Here is a 27132-nt window from a genome sequence, read left to right on the forward strand (position 1 = left end):
GCATTTTTCTCCCAAACGAAGGACACTAGAATGAAAATTTTAAAGCCTCCTGTTAGTGCTTCATCTACACGTTATAGCCCTGAATTTTCCAATGCCTATCTCTTTGCAAAAGAGAGATATCGGCAAGGAAAAGCTGTATTGTACCTTTGCATTTTTCTCCCAAACGAAAGACACAAGAATGAAAATTTTAAAGCCTCCTGTTAGTGCTTCATCTACACGTTATAGCCCTGAATTTTCCAATGCCTATCTCTTTGCAAAAGAGAGATATCGGCAAGGAAAAGCTGTATTGTACCTTTGCATTTTTCTCCCAAACGAAGGACACTAGAAAGAAAATTTTAAAGCCTCCTGTTAGGCCATCATCTACACGGCATAGCCCTGAATTTTCCAATGCCTATCTCTTTGCAAAAGAGAGATATCGGCAAGGAAAAGCTGCAATGTACCTTTGCATTTTTCTCCCAAACGAAGGACAATAGAATGAAAATTTTAAAGCCTCCTGTTAGTGCTTCGTCTACACGTTATAGCCCTGAATTTTCCAATGCCTATCTCTTTGCAAAAGAGAGATATCGGCAAGGAAAAGCTGCAATGTACCTTTGCATTTTTCTCCCAAACGAAGGACACTAGAAAGAAAATTTTAAAGCCTCCTGTTAGTGCTTCATCTACACGTTATAGCCCTGAATTTTCCAATGCCTATCTCTTTGCAAAAGAGAGATATCGGCAAGGAAAAGCTATATTGTACCTTGGCATTTTTCTCCCAAACGAAGGACACTAGAATGAAAATGTTAAAGCCTCCTGTTAGTGCTTCATCTACACGTTATAGCCCTGAATTTTCCAATGCCTATCTCTTTGCAAAAGAGAGATATCGGCAAGGAAAAGCTGCATTGTACCTTGGCATTTTTCTCCCAAACGAAGGACACTAGAATGAAAATTTTAAAGCCTCCTGTTAGTGCTTCATCTACACGTTATAGCCCTGAATTTTCCAATGCCTATCTCTTTGCAAAAGAGAGATATCGGCAAGGAAAAGCTGCATTGTACCTTTGCATTTTTCTCCCAAACGAAAGACACAAGAATGAAAAGTTTAAAGCCTCCTGTTAGTGCTTCATCTACACGTTATAGCCCTGAATTTTCCAATGCCTATCTCTTTGCAAAAGAGAGATATCGGCAAGGAAAAGCTGTATTGTACCTTTGCATTTTTCTCCCAAACGAAGGACACTAGAAAGAAAATTTTAAAGCCTCCTGTTAGGCCATCATCTACACGGCATAGCCCTGAATTTTCCAATGCCTATCTCTTTGCAAAAGAGAGATATCGGCAAGGAAAAGCTGCAATGTACCTTTGCATTTTTCTCCCAAACGAAGGACAATAGAATGAAAATTTTAAAGCCTCCTGTTAGTGCTTCGTCTACACGTTATAGCCCTGAATTTTCCAATGCCTATCTCTTTGCAAAAGAGAGATATCGGCAAGGAAAAGCTGCAATGTACCTTTGCATTTTTCTCCCAAACGAAGGACACTAGAAAGTAAATTTTAAAGCCTCCTGTTAGGCCATCATCTACACGGCATAGCCCTGAATTTTCCAATGCCTATCTCTTTGCAAAAGAGAGATATTGGCAAGGAAAAGCTGTATTGAACCTTTGCATTTTTCTCACAAACGAAAGACACAAGAATGAAAATTTTAAAACCTCCTGTTACTGCTTCATCTACACGTTATAGCCCTGAATTTTCCAATGCCTATCTCTTTGCAAAAGAGAGATATCGGCAAGGAAAAGCTGTATTGTACCTTTGCATTTTTCTCCCAAACGAAGGACACTAGAAAGAAAATTTTAAAGCCTCCTGTTAGGCCATCATCTACACGGCATAGCCCTGAATTTTCCAATGCCTATCTCTTTGCAAAAGAGAGATATCGGCAAGGAAAAGCTGCAATGTACCTTTGCATTTTTCTCCCAAACGAAGGACAATAGAATGAAAATTTTAAAGCCTCCTGTTAGTGCTTCGTCTACACGTTATAGCCCTGAATTTTCCAATGCCTATCTCTTTGCAAAAGAGAGATATCGGCAAGGAAAAGCTGCAATGTACCTTTGCATTTTTCTCCCAAACGAAGGAAACTAGAAAGAAAATTTTAAAGCCTCCTGTTAGGCCATCATCTACACGGCATAGCCCTGAATTTTCCAATGCCTATCTCTTTGCAAAAGAGAGATATCGGCAAGGAAAAGCTGCAATGTACCTTTGCATTTTTCTCCCAAACGAAGGACACTAGAAAGAACATTTTAAAGCCTCCTGTTAGGCCATCATCTACACGGCATAGCCCTGAATTTTCCAATGCCTATCTCTTTGCAAAAGAGAGATATCGGCAAGGAAAAGCTGCAATGTACCTTTGCATTTTTCTCCCAAACGAAGGACACTAGAAAGAAAATTTTAAAGCCTCCTGTTAGGCCATCATCTACACGGCATAGCCCTGAATTTTCCAATGCCTATCTCTTTGCAAAAGAGAGATATTGGCAAGGAAAAGCTGTATTGAATCTTTGCATTTTTCTCACAAACGAAGGACACTAGAATTAAAATTTTAAAGCCTCCTGTTAGTGCTTCATCTACACGTTATAGCCCTGAATTTTCCAATGCCTATCTCTTTGCAAAAGAGAGATATCGGCAAGGAAAAGCTGTATTGTACCTTTGCATTTTTCTCCCAAACGAAAGACTCTAGAATGAAAATTTTAAAGCCTCCTGTTAGTGCTTCATCTACACGTTATAGCCCTGAATTTTCCAATGCCTATCTCTTTGCAAAAGAGAGATATCGGCAAGGAAAAGCTGCATTGTACCTTTGCATTTTTCTCCCAAACGAAGGACACTAGAATGAAAATTTTAAAGCCTCCTGTTAGTGCTTCATCTACACGTTATAGCCCTGAATTTTCCAATGCCTATCTCTTTGCAAAAGAGAGATATCGGCAAGGAAATGCTGCATTGTACCTTTGCATTTTTCTCCCAAACGAAGGACACTAGAATGAAAATTTTAAAGCCTCCTGTTAGTGCTTCATCTACACGTTATAGCCCTGAATTTTCCAATGCCTATCTCTTTGCAAAAGAGAGATATCGGCAAGGAAAAGCTGCATTGTACCTTTGCATTTTTCTCCCAAACGAAGGACACTAGAATGAAAATTTTAAAGCCTCCTGTTAGTGCTTCATCTACACGTTATAGCCCTGAATTTTCCAATGCCTATCTCTTTGCAAAAGAGAGATATCGGCAAGGAAAAGCTGTTTTGTACCTTTGCATTTTTCTCCCAAACGAAAGACACAAGAATGAAAATTTTAAAGCCTCCTGTTAGTGCTTCATCTACACGTTATAGCCCTGAATTTTCCAATGCCTATCTCTTTGCAAAAGAGAGATATCGGCAAGGAAAAGCTGTATTGTACCTTTGCATTTTTCTCCCAAACGAAAGACACTAGAATGAAAATTTTAAAGCCTCCTGTTAGTGCTTCATCTACACGTTATAGCCCTGAATTTTCCAATGCCTATCTCTTTGCAAAAGAGAGATATCGGCAAGGAAAAGCTGCATTGTACCTTTGCATTTTTCTCCCAAACGAAAGACACTAGAATGAAAATTTTAAAGCCTCCTGTTAGTGCTTCATCTACACGTTATAGCCCTGAATTTTCCAATGCCTATCTCTTTGCAAAAGAGAGATATCGGCAAGGAAAAGCTGCATTGTACCTTTGCATTTTTCTCCCAAACGAAGGACACTAGAATGAAAATTTTAAAGCCTCCTGTTAGTGCTTCATCTACACGTTATAGCCCTGATTTTTCTAATGCCTATCTCTTTGCACAAGAGAGATATCGGCAAGGAAAAGCTATATTGTACCTTTGCATTTTTCTCCCAAACGAAGGACACTAGAATTAAAAATTTAAAGCCTCCTGTTAGTGCTTCATCTACACGTTATAGCCCTGAATTTTCCAATGCCTATCTCTATGCAAAAGAGAGATATCGGCAAGGAAAAGCTGCAATGTACCTTTGCATTTTTCTCCCAAACGAAGGACACTAGAAAGAAAATTTTAAAGCCTCCTGTTAGGCCATCATCTACACGGCATAGCCCTGAATTTTCCAATGCCTATCTCTTTGCAAAAGAGAGATATTGGCAAGGAAAAGCTGTATTGAACCTTTGCATTTTTCTCCCAAACGAAGGACACTAGAATGAAAATTTTAAAGCCTCCTGTTAGTGCTTCATCTACACGTTATAGCCCTGAATTTTCCAATGCCTATCTCTTTGCAAAAGAGAGATATCGGCAAGGAAAAGCTGTATTGTACCTTTGCATTTTTCTCCCAAACGAAAGACACTAGAATGAAAATTTTAAAGCCTCCTGTTAGTGCTTCATCTACACGTTATAGCCCTGAATTTTCCAATGCCTATCTCTTTGCAAAAGAGAGATATCGGCAAGGAAAAGCTGCATTGTACCTTTGCATTTTTCTCCCAAACGAAGGACACTAGAATGAAAATTTTAAAGCCTCCTGTTAGTGCTTCATCTACACGTTATAGCCCTGAATTTTCCAATGCCTATCTCTTTGCAAAAGAGAGATATCGGCAAGGAAAAGATGTATTATACCTTTGCATTTTTCTCCCAAACGAAAGACACTAGAATGAAAATTTTAAAGCCTCCTGTTAGTGCTTCATCTACACGTTATAGCCCTGAATTTTCCAATGCCTATCTCTTTGCAAAAGAGAGATATCGGCAAGGAAAAGATGTATTGTACCTTTGCATTTTTCTCCCAAACGAAAGACACTAGAATGAAAATTTTAAAGCCTCCTGTTAGTGCTTCATCTACACGTTATAGCCCTGAATTTTCCAATGCCTATCTCTTTGCAAAAGAGAGATATCGGCAAGGAAAAGCTGCATTGTACCTTTGCATTTTTCTCCCAAACGAAAGACACTAAAATGAAAATTTTAAAGCCTCCTGTTAGTGCTTCATCTACACGTTATAGCCCTGAATTTTCCAATGCCTATCTCTTTGCAAAAGAGAGATATCGGCAAGGAAAAGCTGCATTGTACCTTAGCATTTTTCTCCCAAACGAAGGACACTAGAAAGAAAATTTTAAAGCCTCCTGTTAGGTCATCATCTACACGGCATAGCCCTGAATTTTCCAATGCCTATCTCTTTGCAAAAGAGAGATATTGGCATAGGAAAAGCTGTATTGAACCTTTGCATTTTTCTCCCAAACGAAGGACACTAGAATTAAAATTTTAAAGCCTCCTGTTAGTGCTTCATCTACACGTTATAGCCCTGAATTTTCCAATGCCTATCTCTTTGCAAAAGAGAGATATCGGCAAGGAAAAGCTGTATTGTACCTTTGCATTTTTCTCCCAAACGAAAGACACTAGAATGAAAATTTTAAAGCCTCCTGTTAGTGCTTCATCTACACGTTATAGCCCTGAATTTTCCAATGCCTATCTCTTTGCAAAAGAGAGATATCGGCAAGGAAAAGCTGCATTGTACCTTAGCATTTTTCTCCCAAACGAAGGACACTAGAATGAAAATTTTAAAGCCTCCTGTTAGTGCTTCATCTACACGTTATAGCCCTGAATTTTCCAATGCCTATCTCTTTGCAAAAGAGAGATATCGGCAAGGAAAAGCTGTATTGTACCTTTGCATTTTTCTCCCAAACGAAAGACACAAGAATGAAAATTTTAAAGCCTCCTGTTAGTGCTTCATCTACACGTTATAGCCCTGAATTTTCCAATGCCTATCTCTTTGCAAAAGAGAGATATCGGCAAGGAAAAGCTGTATTGTACCTTTGCATTTTTCTCCCAAACGAAGGACACTAGAAAGAAAATTTTAAAGCCTCCTGTTAGGCCATCATCTACACGGCATAGCCCTGAATTTTCCAAAGCCTATCTCTTTGCAAAAGAGAGATATCGGCAAGGAAAAGCTGCAATGTACCTTTGCATTTTTCTCCCAAACGAAGGACAATAGAATGAAAATTTTAAAGCCTCCTGTTAGTGCTTCATCTACACGTTATAGCCCTGAATTTTCCAATGCCTATCTCTTTGCAAAAGAGAGATATCGGCAAGGAAAAGCTGTATTGTACCTTTGCATTTTTCTCCCAAACGAAAGACACTAGAATGAAAATTTTAAAGCCTCCTGTTAGTGCTTCATCTACACGTTATAGCCCTGAATTTTCCAATGCCTATCTCTTTGCAAAAGAGAGATATCGGCAAGGAAAAGCTGCATTGTACCTTTGCATTTTTCTCCCAAACGAAAGACACTAGAATGAAAATTTTAAAGCCTCCTGTTAGTGCTTCATCTACACGTTATAGCCCTGAATTTTCCAATGCCTATCTCTTTGCAAAAGAGAGATATCGGCAAGGAAAAGCTGCATTGTACCTTTGCATTTTTCTCCCAAACGAAGGACACTAGAATGAAAATTTTAAAGCCTCCTGTTAGTGCTTCATCTACACGTTATAGCCCTGATTTTTCTAATGCCTATCTCTTTGCACAAGAGAGATATCGGCAAGGAAAAGCTATATTGTACCTTTGCATTTTTCTCCCAAACGAAGGACACTAGAATTAAAAATTTAAAGCCTCCTGTTAGTGCTTCATCTACACGTTATAGCCCTGAATTTTCCAATGCCTATCTCTATGCAAAAGAGAGATATCGGCAAGGAAAAGCTGCAATGTACCTTTGCATTTTTCTCCCAAACGAAGGACACTAGAAAGAAAATTTTAAAGTCTCCTGTTAGGCCATCATCTACACGGCATAGCCCTGAATTTTCCAATGCCTATCTCTTTGCAAAAGAGAGATATTGGCAAGGAAAAGCTGTATTGAACCTTTGCATTTTTCTCCCAAACGAAGGACACTAGAATGAAAATTTTAAAGCCTCCTGTTAGTGCTTCATCTACACGTTATAGCCCTGAATTTTCCAATGCCTATCTCTTTGCAAAAGAGAGATATCGGCAAGGAAAAGCTGTATTGTACCTTTGCATTTTTCTCCCAAACGAAAGACACTAGAATGAAAATTTTAAAGCCTCCTGTTAGTGCTTCATCTACACGTTATAGCCCTGAATTTTCCAATGCCTATCTCTTTGCAAAAGAGAGATATCGGCAAGGAAAAGCTGCATTGTACCTTTGCATTTTTCTCCCAAACGAAGGACACTAGAATGAAAATTTTAAAGCCTCCTGTTAGTGCTTCATCTACACGTTATAGCCCTGAATTTTCCAATGCCTATCTCTTTGCAAAAGAGAGATATCGGCAAGGAAAAGCTGCATTGTACCTTTGCATTTTTCTCCCAAACGAAAGACACTAAAATGAAAATTTTAAAGCCTCCTGTTAGTGCTTCATCTACACGTTATAGCCCTGAATTTTCCAATGCCTATCTCTTTGCAAAAGAGAGATATCGGCAAGGAAAAGCTGCATTGTACCTTAGCATTTTTCTCCCAAACGAAGGACACTAGAAAGAAAATTTTAAAGCCTCCTGTTAGGTCATCATCTACACGGCATAGCCCTGAATTTTCCAATGCCTATCTCTTTGCAAAAGAGAGATATTGGCATAGGAAAAGCTGTATTGAACCTTTGCATTTTTCTCCCAAACGAAGGACACTAGAATTAAAATTTTAAAGCCTCCTGTTAGTGCTTCATCTACACGTTATAGCCCTGAATTTTCCAATGCCTATCTCTTTGCAAAAGAGAGATATCGGCAAGGAAAAGCTGTATTGTACCTTTGCATTTTTCTCCCAAACGAAAGACACTAGAATGAAAATTTTAAAGCCTCCTGTTAGTGCTTCATCTACACGTTATAGCCCTGAATTTTCCAATGCCTATCTCTTTGCAAAAGAGAGATATCGGCAAGGAAAAGCTGCATTGTACCTTAGCATTTTTCTCCCAAACGAAGGACACTAGAATGAAAATTTTAAAGCCTCCTGTTAGTGCTTCATCTACACGTTATAGCCCTGAATTTTCCAATGCCTATCTCTTTGCAAAAGAGAGATATCGGCAAGGAAAAGCTGTATTGTACCTTTGCATTTTTCTCCCAAACGAAAGACACAAGAATGAAAATTTTAAAGCCTCCTGTTAGTGCTTCATCTACACGTTATAGCCCTGAATTTTCCAATGCCTATCTCTTTGCAAAAGAGAGATATCGGCAAGGAAAAGCTGTATTGTACCTTTGCATTTTTCTCCCAAACGAAGGACACTAGAAAGAAAATTTTAAAGCCTCCTGTTAGGCCATCATCTACACGGCATAGCCCTGAATTTTCCAAAGCCTATCTCTTTGCAAAAGAAAGATATCGGCAAGGAAAAGCTGCAATGTACCTTTGCATTTTTCTCCCAAACGAAGGACAATAGAATGAAAATTTTAAAGCCTCCTGTTAGTGCTTCGTCTACACGTTATAGCCCTGAATTTTCCAATGCCTATCTCTTTGCAAAAGAGAGATATCGGCAAGGAAAAGCTGCAATGTACCTTTGCATTTTTCTCCCAAACGAAGGACACTAGAAAGAAAATTTTAAAGCCTCCTGTTAGTGCTTCATCTACACGTTATAGCCCTGAATTTTCCAATGCCTATCTCTTTGCAAAAGAGAGATATCGGCAAGGAAAAGCTATATTGTACCTTGGCATTTTTCTCCCAAACGAAGGACACTAGAATGAAAATGTTAAAGCCTCCTGTTAGTGCTTCATCTACACGTTATAGCCCTGAATTTTCCAATGCCTATCTCTTTGCAAAAGAGAGATATCGGCAAGGAAAAGCTGCATTGTACCTTGGCATTTTTCTCCCAAACGAAGGACACTAGAATGAAAATTTTAAAGCCTCCTGTTAGTGCTTCATCTACACGTTATAGCCCTGAATTTTCCAATGCCTATCTCTTTGCAAAAGAGAGATATCGGCAAGGAAAAGCTGCATTGTACCTTTGCATTTTTCTCCCAAACGAAAGACACAAGAATGAAAATTTTAAAGCCTCCTGTTAGTGCTTCATCTACACGTTATAGCCCTGAATTTTCCAATGCCTATCTCTTTGCAAAAGAGAGATATCGGCAAGGAAAAGCTGTATTGTACCTTTGCATTTTTCTCCCAAACGAAGGACACTAGAAAGAAAATTTTAAAGCCTCCTGTTAGGCCATCATCTACACGGCATAGCCCTGAATTTTCCAATGCCTATCTCTTTGCAAAAGAGAGATATCGGCAAGGAAAAGCTGCAATGTACCTTTGCATTTTTCTCCCAAACGAAGGACAATAGAATGAAAATTTTAAAGCCTCCTGTTAGTGCTTCGTCTACACGTTATAGCCCTGAATTTTCCAATGCCTATCTCTTTGCAAAAGAGAGATATCGGCAAGGAAAAGCTGCAATGTACCTTTGCATTTTTCTCCCAAACGAAGGACACTAGAAAGAAAATTTTAAAGCCTCCTGTTAGGCCATCATCTACACGGCATAGCCCTGAATTTTCCAATGCCTATCTCTTTGCAAAAGAGAGATATTGGCAAGGAAAAGCTGTATTGAACCTTTGCATTTTTCTCACAAACGAAAGACACAAGAATGAAAATTTTAAAGCCTCCTGTTAGTGCTTCATCTACACGTTATAGCCCTGAATTTTCCAATGCCTATCTCTTTGCAAAAGAGAGATATCGGCAAGGAAAAGCTGTATTGTACCTTTGCATTTTTCTCCCAAACGAAGGACACTAGAATGAAAATTTTAAAGCCTCCTGTTAGGCCATCATCTACACGGCATAGCCCTGAATTTTCCAATGCCTATCTCTTTGCAAAAGAGAGATATCGGCAAGGAAAAGCTGCAATGTACCTTTGCATTTTTCTCCCAAACGAAGGACAATAGAATGAAAATTTTAAAGCCTCCTGTTAGTGCTTCGTCTACACGTTTTAGCCCTGAATTTTCCAATGCCTATCTCTTTGCAAAAGAGAGATATCGGCAAGGAAAAGCTGCAATGTACCTTTGCATTTTTCTCCCAAACGAAGGACACTAGAAAGAAAATTTTAAAGCCTCCTGTTAGGCCATCATCTACACGGCATAGCCCTGAATTTTCCAATGCCTATCTCTTTGCAAAAGAGAGATATCGGCAAGGAAAAGCTGCAATGTACCTTTGCATTTTTCTCCCAAACGAAGGACACTAGAAAGAAAATTTTAAAGCCTCCTGTTAGGCCATCATCTACACGGCATAGCCCTGAATTTTCCAATGCCTATCTCTTTGCAAAAGAGAGATATCGGCAAGGAAAAGCTGCAATGTACCTTTGCATTTTTCTCCCAAACGAAGGACACTAGAAAGAAAATTTTAAAGCCTCCTGTTAGGCCATCATCTACACGGCATAGCCCTGAATTTTCCAATGCCTATCTCTTTGCAAAAGAGAGATATTGGCAAGGAAAAGCTGTATTGAACCTTTGCATTTTTCTCACAAACGAAGGACACTAGAATTAAAATTTTAAAGCCTCCTGTTAGTGCTTCATCTACACGTTATAGCCCTGAATTTTCCAATGCCTATCTCTTTGCAAAAGAGAGATATCGGCAAGGAAAAGCTGTATTGTACCTTTGCATTTTTCTCCCAAACGAAAGACACTAGAATGAAAATTTTAAAGCCTCCTGTTAGTGCTTCATCTACACGTTATAGCCCTGAATTTTCCAATGCCTATCTCTTTGCAAAAGAGAGATATCGGCAAGGAAAAGCTGCATTGTACCTTTGCATTTTTCTCCCAAACGAAGGACACTAGAATGAAAATTTTAAAGCCTCCTGTTAGTGCTTCATCTACACGTTATAGCCCTGAATTTTCCAATGCCTATCTCTTTGCAAAAGAGAGATATCGGCAAGGAAATGCTGCATTGTACCTTTGCATTTTTCTCCCAAACGAAGGACACTAGAATGAAAATTTTAAAGCCTCCTGTTAGTGCTTCATCTACACGTTATAGCCCTGAATTTTCCAATGCCTATCTCTTTGCAAAAGAGAGATATCGGCAAGGAAAAGCTGCATTGTACCTTTGCATTTTTCTCCCAAACGAAGGACACTAGAATGAAAATTTTAAAGCCTCCTGTTAGTGCTTCATCTACACGTTATAGCCCTGAATTTTCCAATGCCTATCTCTTTGCAAAAGAGAGATATCGGCAAGGAAAAGCTGTTTTGTACCTTTGCATTTTTCTCCCAAACGAAAGACACAAGAATGAAAATTTTAAAGCCTCCTGTTAGTGCTTCATCTACACGTTATAGCCCTGAATTTTCCAATGCCTATCTCTTTCTAAAAGAGAGATATCGGCAAGGAAAAGCTGTATTGTACCTTTGCATTTTTCTCCCAAACAAAAGACACTAGAATGAAAATTTTAAAGCCTCCTGTTAGTGCTTCATCTACACGTTATAGCCCTGAATTTTCCAATGCCTATCTCTTTGCAAAAGAGAGATATCGGCAAGGAAAAGCTGCATTGTACCTTTGCATTTTTCTCCCAAACGAAAGACACTAGAATGAAAATTTTAAAGCCTCCTGTTAGTGCTTCATCTACACGTTATAGCCCTGAATTTTCCAATGCCTATCTCTTTGCAAAAGAGAGATATCGGCAAGGAAAAGCTGCATTGTACCTTTGCATTTTTCTCCTAAACGAAGGACACTAGAATGAAAATTTTAAAGCCTCCTGTTAGTGCTTCATCTACACGTTATAGCCCTGATTTTTCTAATGCCTATCTCTTTGCACAAGAGAGATATCGGCAAGGAAAAGCTATATTGTACCTTTGCATTTTTCTCCCAAACGAAGGACACTAGAATTAAAAATTTAAAGCCTCCTGTTAGTGCTTAATCTACACGTTATAGCCCTGAATTTTCCAATGCCTATCTCTATGCAAAAGAGAGATATCGGCAAGGAAAAGCTGCAATGTACCTTTGCATTTTTCTCCCAAACGAAGGACACTAGAAAGAAAATTTTAAAGCCTCCTGTTAGGCCATCATCTACACGGCATAGCCCTGAATTTTCCAATGCCTATCTCTTTGCAAAAGAGAGATATTGGCAAGGAAAAGCTGTATTGAACCTTTGCATTTTTCTCCCAAACGAAGGACACTAGAATGAAAATTTTAAAGCCTCCTGTTAGTGCTTCATCTACACGTTATAGCCCTGAATTTTCCAATGCCTATCTCTTTGCAAAAGAGAGATATCGGCAAGGAAAAGCTGTATTGTACCTTTGCATTTTTCTCCCAAACGAAAGACACTAGAATGAAAATTTTAAAGCCTCCTGTTAGTGCTTCATCTACACGTTATAGCCCTGAATTTTCCAATGCCTATCTCTTTGCAAAAGAGAGATATCGGCAAGGAAAAGCTGTACTGTACCTTTGCATTTTTCTCCCAAACGAAAGACACTAGAATGAAAATTTTAAAGCCTCCTGTTAGTGCTTCATCTACACGTTATAGCCCTGAATTTTCCAATGCCTATCTCTTTGCAAAAGAGAGATATCGGCAAGGAAAAGATGTATTGTACCTTTGCATTTTTCTCCCAAACGAAAGACACTAGAATGAAAATTTTAAAGCCTCCTGTTAGTGCTTCATCTACACGTTATAGCCCTGAATTTTCCAATGCCTATCTCTTTGCAAAAGAGAGATATCGGCAAGGAAAAGCTGCATTGTACCTGTGCATTTTTCTCCCAAACGAAGGACACTAGAATGAAAATTTTAAAGCCTCCTGTTAGTGCTTCATCTACACGGTATAGCCCTGAATTTTCCAATGCCTATCTCTTTGCAAAAGAGAGATATTGGCAAGGAAAAGCTGTATTGAACCTTTGCATTTTTCTCCCAAACGAAGGACACTAGAATGAAAATTTTAAAGCCTCCTGTTAGTGCTTCATCTACACGTTATAGCCCTGAATTTTCCAATGCCTATCTCTTTGCAAAAGAGAGATATCGGCAAGGAAAAGCTGTATTGTACCTTTGCATTTTTCTCCCAAACGAAGGACACTAGAATGAAAATTTTAAAGCCTCCTGTTAGTGCTTCATCTACTCGTTATAGCCCTGAATTTTCCAATGCCTATCTCTTTGCAAAAGAGAGATATCGGCAAGGAAAAGCTGCATTGTACCTTTGCATTTTTCTCCCAAACGAAGGACACTAGAATGAAAATTTTAAAGCCTCCTGTTAGTGCTTCGTCTACACGTTATAGCCCTGAATTTTCCAATGCCTATCTCTTTGCAAAAGAGAGATATCGGCAAGGAAAAGCTGCATTGTACCTTTGCATTTTTCTCCCAAACGAAGGACACTAGAATGAAAATTTGAAAGCCTCCTGTTAGTGCTTCATCTACACGTTATAGCCCTGAATTTTCCAATGCCTATCACTTTGCAAAAGAGAGATATCGGCAAGGAAAAGCTGCATTGTACCTTTGCATTTTTCTCCCAAACGAAGGAGACACTAGAATGAAAATTTTAAAGCCTCCTGTTAGTGCTTCGTCTACACGTTATAGCCCTGAATTTTCCAATGCCTATCTCTTTGCAAAAGAGAGATATCGGCAAGGAAAAGCTGTATTGTACCTTTGCATTTTTCTCCCAAACGAAGGACACTAGAATGAACATTTTAAAGCCTCCTGTTAGTGCTTCGTCTACACGTTATAGCCCTGAATTTTCCAATGCCTATCTCTTTGCAAAAGAGAGATATCGGCAAGGAAAAGCTGTATTGTACCTTTGCATGTTTCTCCCAAACGAAGGACACTAGAATGAAAATTTTAAAGCCTCCTGTTAGTGCTTCATCTACACGTTATAGCATTAATTTTCCAATGCCTATCTCTTTGCAAAAGAGAGATATCGGCAAGGAAAAGCTGTATTGTACCTTTGCATTTTTCTCCCAAACGAAAGACACTAGAATGAAAATTTTAAAGCCTCCTGTTAGTGCTTAATTTACACGTTATAGCCCTGAATTTTCCAATGCCTATCTCTTTGCAAAAGAGAGATATCGGCAAGGAAAAGCTGCATTGTACCTTTGCATTTTTCTCCCAAACGAAGGACACTAGAATGAAAATTTTAAAGCCTCCTGTTAGTGCTTCGTCTACACGTTATAGCCCTGAATTTTCCAATGCCTATCTCTTTGCAAAAGAGAGATATCGGCAAGGAAAAGCTGTATTGAACCTTTGCATTTTTCTCCCAAACGAAGGACACTAGAATGAAAATTTTAAAGCCTCCTGTTAGTGCTTCATCTACACGTTATAGCCCTGAATTTTCCAATGCCTATCTCTTTGCAAAAGAGAGATATCGGCAAGGAAAAGCTGTATTGTACCTTTGCATTTTTCTCCCAAACGAAAGACACTAGAATGAAAATTTTAAAGCCTCCTGTTAGTGCTTCATTTACACGTTATAGCCCTGAATTTTCCAATGCCTATCTCTTTGCAAAAGAGAGATATCGGCAAGGAAAAGCTGCATTGTACCTTTGCATTTTTCTCCCAAACGAAGGACACTAGAATGAAAATTTTAAAGCCTCCTGTTAGTGCTTCGTCTACACGTTATAGCCCTGAATTTTCCAATGCCTATCTCTTTGCAAAAGAGAGATATCGGCAAGGAAAAGCTGTATTGAACCTTTGCATTTTTCTCCCAAACGAAGGACACTAGAATAAAAATTTTAAAGCCTCCTGTTAGTGCTTCATCTACACGTTATAGCCCTGAATTTTCCAATGCCTATCTCTTTGCAAAAGAGAGATATCGGCAAGGAAAGCTGTATTGTACCTTTGCATTTTTCTCCCAAACGAAAGACACTAGAATGAAAATTTTAAAGCCTCCTGTTAGTGCTTCATCTACACGTTATAGCCTTGAATTTTCCAATGCCTATCTCTTTGCAAAAGAGAGATATCGGCAAGGAAAAGCTGCATTGTACCTTTGCATTTTTCTCCCAAACGAAAGACACTAGAATGAAAATTTTAAAGCCTCCTGTTAGTGCTTCATCTACACGTTATAGCCCTGAATTTTCCAATGCCTATCTCTTTGCAAAAGAGAGATATCGGCAAGGAAAGCTGTATTGTACCTTTGCATTTTTCTCCCAAACGAAGGACACTAGAATGAACATTTTAAAGCCTCCTGTTAGTGCTTCGTCTACACGTTATAGCCCTGAATTTTCCAATGCCTATCTCTTTGCAAAAGAGAGATATCGGCAAGGAAAAGCTGTATTGTACCTTTGCATGTTTCTCCCAAACGAAGGACACTAGAATGAAAATTTTAAAGCCTCCTGTTAGTGCTTCATCTACACGTTATAGCATTAATTTTCCAATGCCTATCTCTTTGCAAAAGAGAGATATCGGCAAGGAAAAGCTGTATTGTACCTTTGCATTTTTCTCCCAAACGAAAGACACTAGAATGAAAATTTTAAAGCCTCCTGTTAGTGCTTAATTTACACGTTATAGCCCTGAATTTTCCAATGCCTATCTCTTTGCAAAAGAGAGATATCGGCAAGGAAAAGCTGCATTGTACCTTTGCATTTTTCTCCCAAACGAAGGACACTAGAATGAAAATTTTAAAGCCTCCTGTTAGTGCTTCGTCTACACGTTATAGCCCTGAATTTTCCAATGCCTATCTCTTTGCAAAAGAGAGATATCGGCAAGGAAAAGCTGTATTGAACCTTTGCATTTTTCTCCCAAACGAAGGACACTAGAATGAAAATTTTAAAGCCTCCTGTTAGTGCTTCATCTACACGTTATAGCCCTGAATTTTCCAATGCCTATCTCTTTGCAAAAGAGAGATATCGGCAAGGAAAAGCTGTATTGTACCTTTGCATTTTTCTCCCAAACGAAAGACACTAGAATGAAAATTTTAAAGCCTCCTGTTAGTGCTTCATTTACACGTTATAGCCCTGAATTTTCCAATGCCTATCTCTTTGCAAAAGAGAGATATCGGCAAGGAAAAGCTGCATTGTACCTTTGCATTTTTCTCCCAAACGAAGGACACTAGAATGAAAATTTTAAAGCCTCCTGTTAGTGCTTCGTCTACACGTTATAGCCCTGAATTTTCCAATGCCTATCTCTTTGCAAAAGAGAGATATCGGCAAGGAAAAGCTGTATTGAACCTTTGCATTTTTCTCCCAAACGAAGGACACTAGAATAAAAATTTTAAAGCCTCCTGTTAGTGCTTCATCTACACGTTATAGCCCTGAATTTTCCAATGCCTATCTCTTTGCAAAAGAGAGATATCGGCAAGGAAAGCTGTATTGTACCTTTGCATTTTTCTCCCAAACGAAAGACACTAGAATGAAAATTTTAAAGCCTCCTGTTAGTGCTTCATCTACACGTTATAGCCTTGAATTTTCCAATGCCTATCTCTTTGCAAAAGAGAGATATCGGCAAGGAAAAGCTGCATTGTACCTTTGCATTTTTCTCCCAAACGAAAGACACTAGAATGAAAATTTTAAAGCCTCCTGTTAGTGCTTCATCTACACGTTATAGCCCTGAATTTTCCAATGCCTATCTCTTTGCAAAAGAGAGATATCGGCAAGGAAAGCTGTATTGTACCTTTGCATTTTTCTCCCAAACGAAAGACACTAGAATGAAAATTTTAAAGCCTCCTGTTAGTGCTTCATCTACACGTTATAGCCCTGAATTTTCCAATGCCTATCTCTTTGCAAAAGAGAGATATCGGCAAGGAAAAGCTGCATTGTACCTTTGCATTTTTCTCCCAAACGAAAGACACTAGAATGAAAATTTTAAAGCCTCCTGTTAGTGCTTCGTCTACACGTTATAGCCCTGAATTTTCCAATGCCTATCTCTTTGCAAAAGAGAGATATCGGCAAGGAAAAGCTGTATTGTACCTTTGCATGTTTCTCCCAAACGAAGGACACTAGAATGAAAATTTTAAAGCCTCCTGTTAGTGCTTCATCTACACGTTATAGCATTAATTTTCCAATGCCTATCTCTTTGCAAAAGAGAGATATCGGCAAGGAAAAGCTGTATTGTACCTTTGCATTTTTCTCCCAAACGAAAGACACTAGAATGAAAATTTTAAAGCCTCCTGTTAGTGCTTAATTTACACGTTATAGCCCTGAATTTTCCAATGCCTATCTCTTTGCAAAAGAGAGATATCGGCAAGGAAAAGCTGCATTGTACCTTTGCATTTTTCTCCCAAACGAAGGACACTAGAATGAAAATTTTAAAGCCTCCTGTTAGTGCTTCGTCTACACGTTATAGCCCTGAATTTTCCAATGCCTATCTCTTTGCAAAAGAGAGATATCGGCAAGGAAAAGCTGTATTGAACCTTTGCATTTTTCTCCCAAACGAAGGACACTAGAATGAAAATTTTAAAGCCTCCTGTTAGTGCTTCATCTACACGTTATAGCCCTGAATTTTCCAATGCCTATCTCTTTGCAAAAGAGAGATATCGGCAAGGAAAAGCTGTATTGTACCTTTGCATTTTTCTCCCAAACGAAAGACACTAGAATGAAAATTTTAAAGCCTCCTGTTAGTGCTTCATTTACACGTTATAGCCCTGAATTTTCCAATGCCTATCTCTTTGCAAAAGAGAGATATCGGCAAGGAAAAGCTGCATTGTACCTTTGCATTTTTCTCCCAAACGAAGGACACTAGAATGAAAATTTTAAAGCCTCCTGTTAGTGCTTCGTCTACACGTTATAGCCCTGAATTTTCCAATGCCTATCTCTTTGCAAAAGAGAGATATCGGCAAGGAAAAGCTGTATTGAACCTTTGCATTTTTCTCCCAAACGAAGGACACTAGAATGAAAATTTTAAAGCCTCCTGTTAGTGCTTCATCTACACGTTATAGCCCTGAATTTTCCAATGCCTATCTCTTTGCAAAAGAGAGATATCGGCAAGGAAAGCTGTATTGTACCTTTGCATTTTTCTCCCAAACGAAAGACACTAGAATGAAAATTTTAAAGCCTCCTGTTAGTGCTTCATCTACACGTTATAGCCCTGAATTTTCCAATGCCTATCTCTTTGCAAAAGAGAGATATCGGCAAGGAAAAGCTGTATTGTACCTTTGCATGTTTCTCCCAAACGAAGGACACTAGAATGAAAATTTTAAAGCCTCCTGTTAGTGCTTCATCTACACGTTATAGCATTAATTTTCCAATGCCTATCTCTTTGCAAAAGAGAGATATCGGCATGGAAAAGCTGTATTGTACCTTTGCATTTTTCTCCCAAACGAAGGACACTAGAATGAAAATTTTAAAGCCTCCTGTTAGTGCTTCATTTACACGTTATAGCCCTGAATTTTCCAATGCCTATCTCTTTGCAAAAGAGATATCGGCAAGGAAAAGCTGCATTGTACCTTTGCATTTTTCTCCCAAACGAAGGACACTAGAATGAAAATTTTAAAGCCTCCTGTTAGTGCTTCGTCTACACGTTATAGCCCTGAATTTTCCAATGCCTATCTCTTTGCAAAAGAGAGATATCGGCAAGGAAAAGCTGTATTGAACCTTTGCATTTTTCTCCCAAACGAAGGACACTAGAATGAAAATTTTAAAGCCTCCTGTTAGTGCTTCATCTACACGTTATAGCCCTGAATTTTCCAATGCCTATCTCTTTGCAAAAGAGAGATATCGGCAAGGAAAGCTGTATTGTACCTTTGCATTTTTCTCCCAAACGAAAGACACTAGAATGAAAATTTTAAAGCCTCCTGTTAGTGCTTCATCTACACGTTATAGCCCTGAATTTTCCAATGCCTATCTCTTTGCAAAAGAGAGATATCAGCAAGGAAAAGCTGCATTGTACCTTTGCATTTTTCTCCCAAACGAAAGACACTAGAATGAAAATTTTAAAGCCTCCTGTTAGTGCTTCATCTACACGTTATAGCCCTGAATTTTCCAATGCCTATCTCTTTGCAAAAGAGAGATATCGGCAAGGAAAAGCTGTATTGTACCTTTGCATGTTTCTCCCAAACGAAGGACACTAGAATGAAAATTTTAAAGCCTCCTGTTAGTGCTTCATCTACACGTTATAGCTTTAATTTTCCAATGCCTATCTCTTTGCAAAAGAGAGATATCGGCAAGGAAAAGCTGTATTGTACCTTTGCATTTTTCTCCCAAACGAAGGACACTAGAATGAAAATTTTAAAGCCTCCTGTTAGTGCTTCATCTACACGTTATAGCCCTGAATTTTCCAATGCCTATCTCTTTGCAAAAGAGAGATATCGGCAAGGAAAAGCTGTATTGTACCTTTGCATGTTTCTCCCAAACGAAGGACACTAGAATGAAAATTTTAAAGCCTCCTGTTAGTGCTTCATCTACACGTTATAGCATTAATTTTCCAATGCCTATCTCTTTGCAAAAGAGAGATATCGGCAAGGAAAAGCTGTATTGTACCTTTGCATTTTTCTCCCAAACGAAAGACACTAGAATGAAAATTTTAAAGCCTCCTGTTAGTGCTTCATTTACACGTTATAGCCCTGAATTTTCCAATGCCTATCTCTTTGCAAAAGAGAGATATCGGCAAGGAAAAGCTGCATTGTACCTTTGCATTTTTCTCCCAAACGAAGGACACTAGAATGAAAATTTTAAAGCCTCCTGTTAGTGCTTCGTCTACACGTTATAGCCCTGAATTTTCCAATGCCTATCTCTTTGCAAAAGAGAGATATCGGCAAGGAAAAGCTGTATTGAACCTTTGCATTTTTCTCCCAAACGAAAGACACTAGAATGAAAATTTTAAAGCCTCCTGTTAGTGCTTCGTCTACACGTTATAGTCCTGAATTTTCCAATGCCTATCTCTTAGCAAAAGAGAGATATCGGCAAGGAAAAGCTGTATTGAACCTTTGCATTTTTCTCCCAAACGAAGGACACTAGAATGAAAATTTTAAAGCCTCCTGTTAGTGCTTCATCTACACGTTATAGCCCTGAATTTTCCAATGCCTATCTCTTTGCAAAAGAGAGATATCGGCAAGGAAAAGCTGTATTGTACCTTTGCATTTTTCTCCCAAACGAAAGACACTAGAATGAAAATTTTAAAGCCTCCTGTTAGTGCTTCATTTACACGTTATAGCCCTGAATTTTCCAATGCCTATCTCTTTGCAAAAGAGAGATATGGGCAAGGAAAAGCTGCATTGTACCTTTGCATTTTTCTCCCAAACGAAGGACACTAGAATGAAAATTTTAAAGCCTCCTGTTAGTGCTTCGTCTACACGTTATAGCCCTGAATTTTCCAATGCCTATCTCTTTGCAAAAGAGAGATATCGGCAAGGAAAAGCTGTATTGAACCTTTGCATTTTTCTCCGAAACGAAGGACACTAGAATGAAAATTTTAAAGCCTCCTGTTAGTGCTTCATCTACACGTTATAGCCCTGAATTTTCCAATGCCTATCTCTTTGCAAAAGAGAGATATCGGCAAGGAAAGCTGTATTGTACCTTTGCATTTTTCTCCCAAACGAAAGACACTAGAATGAAAATTTTAAAGCCTCCTGTTAGTGCTTCATCTACACGTTATAGCCCTGAATTTTCCAATGCCTATCTCTTTGCAAAAGAGAGATATCTGCAAGGAAAAGCTGCATTGTACCTTTGCATTTTTCTCCCAAACGAAAGACACTAGAATGAAAATTTTAAAGCCTCCTGTTAGTGCTTCATCTACACGTTATAGCCCTGAATTTTCCAATGCCTATCTCTTTGCAAAAGAGAGATATCGGCAAGGAAAAGCTGCATTGTACCTTTGCATTTTTCTCCCAAACGAAAGACACTAGAATGAAAATTTTAAAGCCTCCTGTTAGTGCTTCATCTACACGTTATAGCCCTGAATTTTCCAATGCCTATCTCTTTGCAAAAGAGAGATATCGGCAAGGAAAAGCTGTATTGTACCTTTGCATGTTTCTCCCAAACGAAGGACACTAGAATGAAAATTTTAAAGCCTCCTGTTAGTGCTTCATCTACACGTTATAGCATTAATTTTCCAATGCCTATCTCTTTGCAAAAGAGAGATATCGGCAAGGAAAAGCTGTATTGTACCTTTGCATTTTTCTCCCAAACGAAAGACACTAGAATGAAAATTTTAAAGCCTCCTGTTAGTGCTTCATTTACACGTTATAGCCCTGAATTTTCCAATGCCTATCTCTTTGCAAAAGAGAGATATTGGCAAGGAAAAGCTGCATTGTACCTTTGCATTTTTCTCCCAAACGAAGGACACTAGAATGAAAATTTTAAAGCCTCCTGTTAGTGCTTCGTCTACACGTTATAGCCCTGAATTTTCCAATGCCTATCTCTTTGCAAAAGAGAGATATCGGCAAGGAAAAGCTGTATTGAACCTTTGCATTTTTCTCCCAAACGAAGGACACTAGAATGAAAATTTTAAAGCCTCCTGTTAGTGCTTCATCTACACGTTATAGCCCTGAATTTTCCAATGCCTATCTCTTTGCAAAAGAGAGATATCGGCAAGGAAAAGCTGTATTGTACCTTTGCATTTTTCTCCCAAACGAAAGACACTAGAATGAAAATTTTAAAGCCTCCTGTTAGTGCTTCATTTACACGTTATAGCCCTGAATTTTCCAATGCCTATCTCTTTGCAAAAGAGAGATATGGGCAAGGAAAAGCTGCATTGTACCTTTGCATTTTTCTCCCAAACGAAGGACACTAGAATGAAAATTTTAAAGCCTCCTGTTAGTGCTTCGTCTACACGTTATAGCCCTGAATTTTCCAATGCCTATCTCTTTGCAAAAGAGAGATATCGGCAAGGAAAAGCTGTATTGAACCTTTGCATTTTTCTCCCAAACGAAGGACACTAGAATGAAAATTTTAAAGCCTCCTGTTAGTGCTTCATCTACACGTTATAGCCCTGAATTTTCCAATGCCTATCTCTTTGCAAAAGAGAGATATCGGCAAGGAAAAGCTGTATTGTACCTTTGCATTTTTCTCCCAAACGAAAGACACTAGAATGAAAATTTTAAAGCCTCCTGTTAGTGCTTCATTTACACGTTATAGCCCTGAATTTTCCAATGCCTATCTCTTTGCAAAAGAGAGATATGGGCAAGGAAAAGCTGCATTGTACCTTTGCATTTTTCTCCCAAACGAAGGACACTAGAATGAAAATTTTAAAGCCTCCTGTTAGTGCTTCATCTACACGTTATAGCCCTGAATTTTCCAATGCCTATCTCTTTGCAAAAGAGAGATATCGGCAAGGAAAGCTGTATTGTACCTTTGCATTTTTCTCCCAAACGAAAGACACTAGAATGAAAATTTTAAAGCCTCCTGTTAGTGCTTCATCTACACGTTATAGCCCTGAATTTTCCAATGCCTATCTCTTTGCAAAAGAGAGATATCGGCAAGGAAAAGCTGCATTGTACCTTTGCATTTTTCTCCCAAACGAAAGACACTAGAATGAAAATTTTAAAGCCTCCTGTTAGTGCTTCATCTACACGTTATAGCCCTGAATTTTCCAATGCCTATCTCTTTGCAAAAGAGAGATATCGGCAAGGAAAAGCTGTATTGTACCTTTGCATGTTTCTCCCAAACGAAGGACACTAGAATGAAAATTTTAAAGCCTCCTGCTAGTGCTTCATCTACACGTTATAGCTTTAATTTTCCAATGCCTATCTCTTTGCAAAAGAGAGATATCGGCAAGGAAAAGCTGTATTGTACCTTTGCATTTTTCTCCCAAACGAAGGACACTAGAATGAAAATTTTAAAGCCTCCTGTTAGTGCTTCGTCTACACGTTATAGCCCTGAATTTTCCAATGCCTATCTCTTTGCAAAAGAGAGATATCGGCAAGGAAAAGCTGTATTGTACCTTTGCATTTTTCTCCCAAACGAAGGACACTAGAATGAACATTTTAAAGCCTCCTGTTAGTGCTTCATCTACACGTTATAGCCCTGAATTTTCCAATGCCTATCTCTTTGCAAAAGAGAGATATCGGCAAGGAAAGCTGTATTGTACCTTTGCATTTTTCTCCCAAACGAAAGACACTAGAATGAAAATTTTAAAGCCTCCTGTTAGTGCTTCATCTACACGTTATAGCCCTGAATTTTCCAATGCCTATCTCTTTGCAAAAGAGAGATATCGGCAAGGAAAAGCTGCATTGTACCTTTGCATTTTTCTCCCAAACGAAAGACACTGAATGAAAATTTTAAAGCCTCCTGTTAGTGCTTCATCTACACGTTATAGCCCTGAATTTTCCAATGCCTATCTCTTTGCAAAAGAGAGATATCGGCAAGGAAAAGCTGTATTGTACCTTTGCATGTTTCTCCCAAACGAAGGACACTAGAATGAAAATTTTAAAGCCTCCTGTTAGTGCTTCATCTACACGTTATAGCATTAATTTTCCAATGCCTATCTCTTTGCAAAAGAGAGATATCGGCAAGGAAAAGCTGTATTGTACCTTTGCATTTTTCTCCCAAACGAAAGACACTAGAATGAAAATTTTAAAGCCTCCTGTTAGTGCTTCATTTACACGTTATAGCCCTGAATTTTCCAATGCCTATCTCTTTGCAAAAGAGAGATATCGGCAAGGAAAAGCTGCATTGTACCTTTGCATTTTTCTCCCAAACGAAGGACACTAGAATGAAAATTTTAAAGCCTCCTGTTAGTGCTTCGTCTACACGTTATAGCCCTGAATTTTCCAATGCCTATCTCTTTGCAAAAGAGAGATATCGGCAAGGAAAAGCTGTATTGAACCTTTGCATTTTTCTCCCAAACGAAGGACACTAGAATGAAAATTTTAAAGCCTCCTGTTAGTGCTTCATCTACACGTTATAGCCCTGAATTTTCCAATGCCTATCTCTTTGCAAAAGAGAGATATCGGCAAGGAAAAGCTGTATTGTACCTTTGCATTTTTCTCCCAAACGAAAGACACTAGAATGAAAATTTTAAAGCCTCCTGTTAGTGCTTCATTTACACGTTATAGCCCTGAATTTTCCAATGCCTATCTCTTTGCAAAAGAGAGATATGGGCAAGGAAAAGCTGCATTGTACCTTTGCATTTTTGTCCCAAACGAAGGACACTAGAATGAAAATTTTAAAGCCTCCTGTTAGTGCTTCGTCTACACGTTATAGCCCTGAATTTTCCAATGCCTATCTCTTTGCAAAAGAGAGATATCGGCAAGGAAAAGCTGTATTGAACCTTTGCATTTTTCTCCGAAACGAAGGACACTAGAATGAAAATTTTAAAGCCTCCTGTTAGTGCTTCATCTACACGTTATAGCCCTGAATTTTCCAATGCCTATCTCTTTGCAAAAGAGAGATATCGGCAAGGAAAGCTGTATTGTACCTTTGCATTTTTCTCCCAAACGAAAGACACTAGAATGAAAATTTTAAAGCCTCCTGTTAGTGCTTCATCTACACGTTATAGTCCTGAATTTTCCAATGCCTATCTCTTTGCAAAAGAGAGATATCGGCAAGGAAAAGCTGCATTGTACCTTTGCATTTTTCTCCCAAACGAAAGACACTAGAATGAAAATTTTAAAGCCTCCTGTTAGTGCTTCATCTACACGTTATAGCCCTGAATTTTCCAATGCCTATCTCTTTGCAAAAGAGAGATATCGGCAAGGAAAAGCTGCATTGTACCTTTGCATTTTTCTCCCAAACGAAGGACACTAGAATGAAAATTTTAAAGCCTCCTGTTAGTGCTTCATCTACACGTTATAGCCCTGAATTTTCTAATGCCTATCTCTTTGCAAAAGAGAGATATCGGCAAGGAAAAGCTATATTGTACCTTTGCATTTTTCTCCCAAACGAAGGACACTAGAATTAAAATTTTAAAGCCTCCTGTTAGTGCTTCATCTACACGTTATAGCCCTGAATTTTCCAATGCCTATCTCTTTGCAAAAGAGAGATATCGGCAAGGAAAAGCTATATTGTACCTTGGCATTTTTCTCCCAAACGAAGGACACTAGAATGAAAATGTTAAAGCCTCCTGTTAGTGCTTCATCTACACGTTATAGCCCTGAATTTTCCAATGCCTATCTCTTTGCAAAAGAGAGATATCGGCAAAGAAAAGCTGCGATGTACCTTGGCATTTTTCTCCCAAACGAAGGACACTAGAATGAAAATTTTAAAGCCTCCTGTTAGTGCTTCATCTACACGTTATAGCCCTGAATTTTCCAATGCCTATCTCTTTGCAAAAGAGAGATATCGGCAAGGAAAAGCTGCATTGTACCTTGGCATTTTTCTCCCAAACGAAAGACACAAGAATGAAAATTTTAAAGCCTCCTGTTAGTGCTTCATCTACACGTTATAGCCCTGAATTTTCCAATGCCTATCTCTTTGCAAAAGAGAGATATCGGCAAGGAAAAGCTGTATTGTACCTTTGCATTTTTCTCCCAAACGAAGGACACTAGAAAGAATATTTTAAAGCCTCCTGTTAGGCCATCATCTACACGGCATAGCCCTGAATTTTCCAATGCCTATCTCTTTGCAAAAGAGAGATATCGGCAAGGAAAAGCTGCAATGTACCTTTGCATTTTTCTCCCAAACGAAGGACACTAGAAAGAAAATTTTAAAGCCTCCTGTTAGGCCATCATCTACACGGCATAGCCCTGAATTTTCCAATGCCTATCTCTTTGCAAAAGAGAGATATCGGCAAGGAAAAGCTGCAATGTACCTTTGCATTTTTCTCCCAAACGAAGGACACTAGAAAGAAAATTTTAAAGCCTCCTGTTAGGCCATCATCTACACGGCATAGCCCTGAATTTTCCAATGCCTATCTCTTTGCAAAAGAGAGATATCGGCAAGGAAAAGCTGCAATGTACCTTTGCATTTTTCTCCCAAACGAAGGACACTAGAAAGAAAATTTTAAAGCCTCCTGTTAGGCCATCATCTACACGGCATAGCCCTGAATTTTCCAATGCCTATCTCTTTGCAAAAGAGAGATATTGGCAAGGAAAAGCTGTATTGAACCTTTGCATTTTTCTCACAAACGAAGGACACTAGAATTAAAATTTTAAAGCCTCCTGTTAGTGCTTCATCTACACGTTATAGCCCTGAATTTTCCAATGCCTATCTCTTTGCAAAAGAGAGATATCGGCAAGGAAAAGCTGTATTGTACCTTTGCATTTTTCTCCCAAACGAAAGACACTAGAATGAAAATGTTAAAGCCTCCTGTTAGTGCTTCATCTACACGTTATAGCCCTGAATTTTCCAATGCCTATCTCTTTGCAAAAGAGAGATATCGGCAAGGAAAAGCTGCATTGTACCTTTGCATTTTTCTCCCAAACGAAAGACACTAGAATGAAAATTTTAAAGCCTCCTGTTAGTGCTTCATTTACACGTTATAGCATTAATTTTCCAATGCCTATCTCTTTGCAAAAGAGAGATATCGGCAAGGAAAAGCTGTATTGTACCTTTGCATTTTTCTCCCAAACGAAAGACACTAGAATGAAAATTTTAAAGCCTCCTGTTAGTGCTTCATTTACACGTTATAGCCCTGAATTTTCCAATGCCTATCTCTTTGCAAAAGAGAGATATCGGCAAGGAAAAGCTGCATTGTACCTTTGCATTTTTCTCCCAAACGAAGGACACTAGAATGAAAATTTTAAAGCCTCCTGTTAGTGCTTCGTCTACACGTTATAGCCCTGAATTTTCCAATGCCTATCTCTTTGCAAAAGAGAGATATCGGCAAGGAAAAGCTGTAGTGAACCTTTGCATTTTTCTCCCAAACGAAGGACACTAGAATGAAAATTTTAAAGCCTCCTGTTAGTGCTTCATCTACACGTTATAGCCCTGAATTTTCCAATGCCTATCTCTTTGCAAAAGAGAGATATCGGCAAGGAAAAGCTGTATTGTACCTTTGCATTTTTCTCCCAAACGAAAGACACTAGAATGAAAATTTTAAAGCCTCCTGTTAGTGCTTTATTTACACGTTATAGCCCTGAATTTTCCAATGCCTATCTCTTTGCAAAAGAGAGATATCGGCAAGGAAAAGCTGCATTGTACCTTTCCATTTTTCTCCCAAACGAAGGACACTAGAATGAAAATTTTAAAGCCTCCTGTTAGTGCTTCGTCTACACGTTATAGCCCTGAATTTTCCAATGCCTATCTCTTTGCAAAAGAGAGATATCGGCAAGGAAAAGCTGTATTGAACCTTTGCATTTTTCTCCCAAACGAAGGACACTAGAATGAAAATTTTAAAGCCTCCTGTTAGTGCTTCATCTACACGTTATAGCCCTGAATTTTCCAATGCCTATCTCTTTGCAAAAGAGAGATATCGGCAAGGAAAAGCTGTATTGTACCTTTGCATGTTTCTCCCAAACGAAGGACACTAGAATGAAAATTTTAAAGCCTCCTGTTAGTGCTTCATCTA

The sequence above is a fragment of the Pseudophryne corroboree genome, chromosome 8 (genome assembly GCF_028390025.1).
Source record: "Pseudophryne corroboree isolate aPseCor3 chromosome 8, aPseCor3.hap2, whole genome shotgun sequence".
NCBI classification, from domain to species: Eukaryota; Metazoa; Chordata; class Amphibia; order Anura; family Myobatrachidae; genus Pseudophryne; species Pseudophryne corroboree.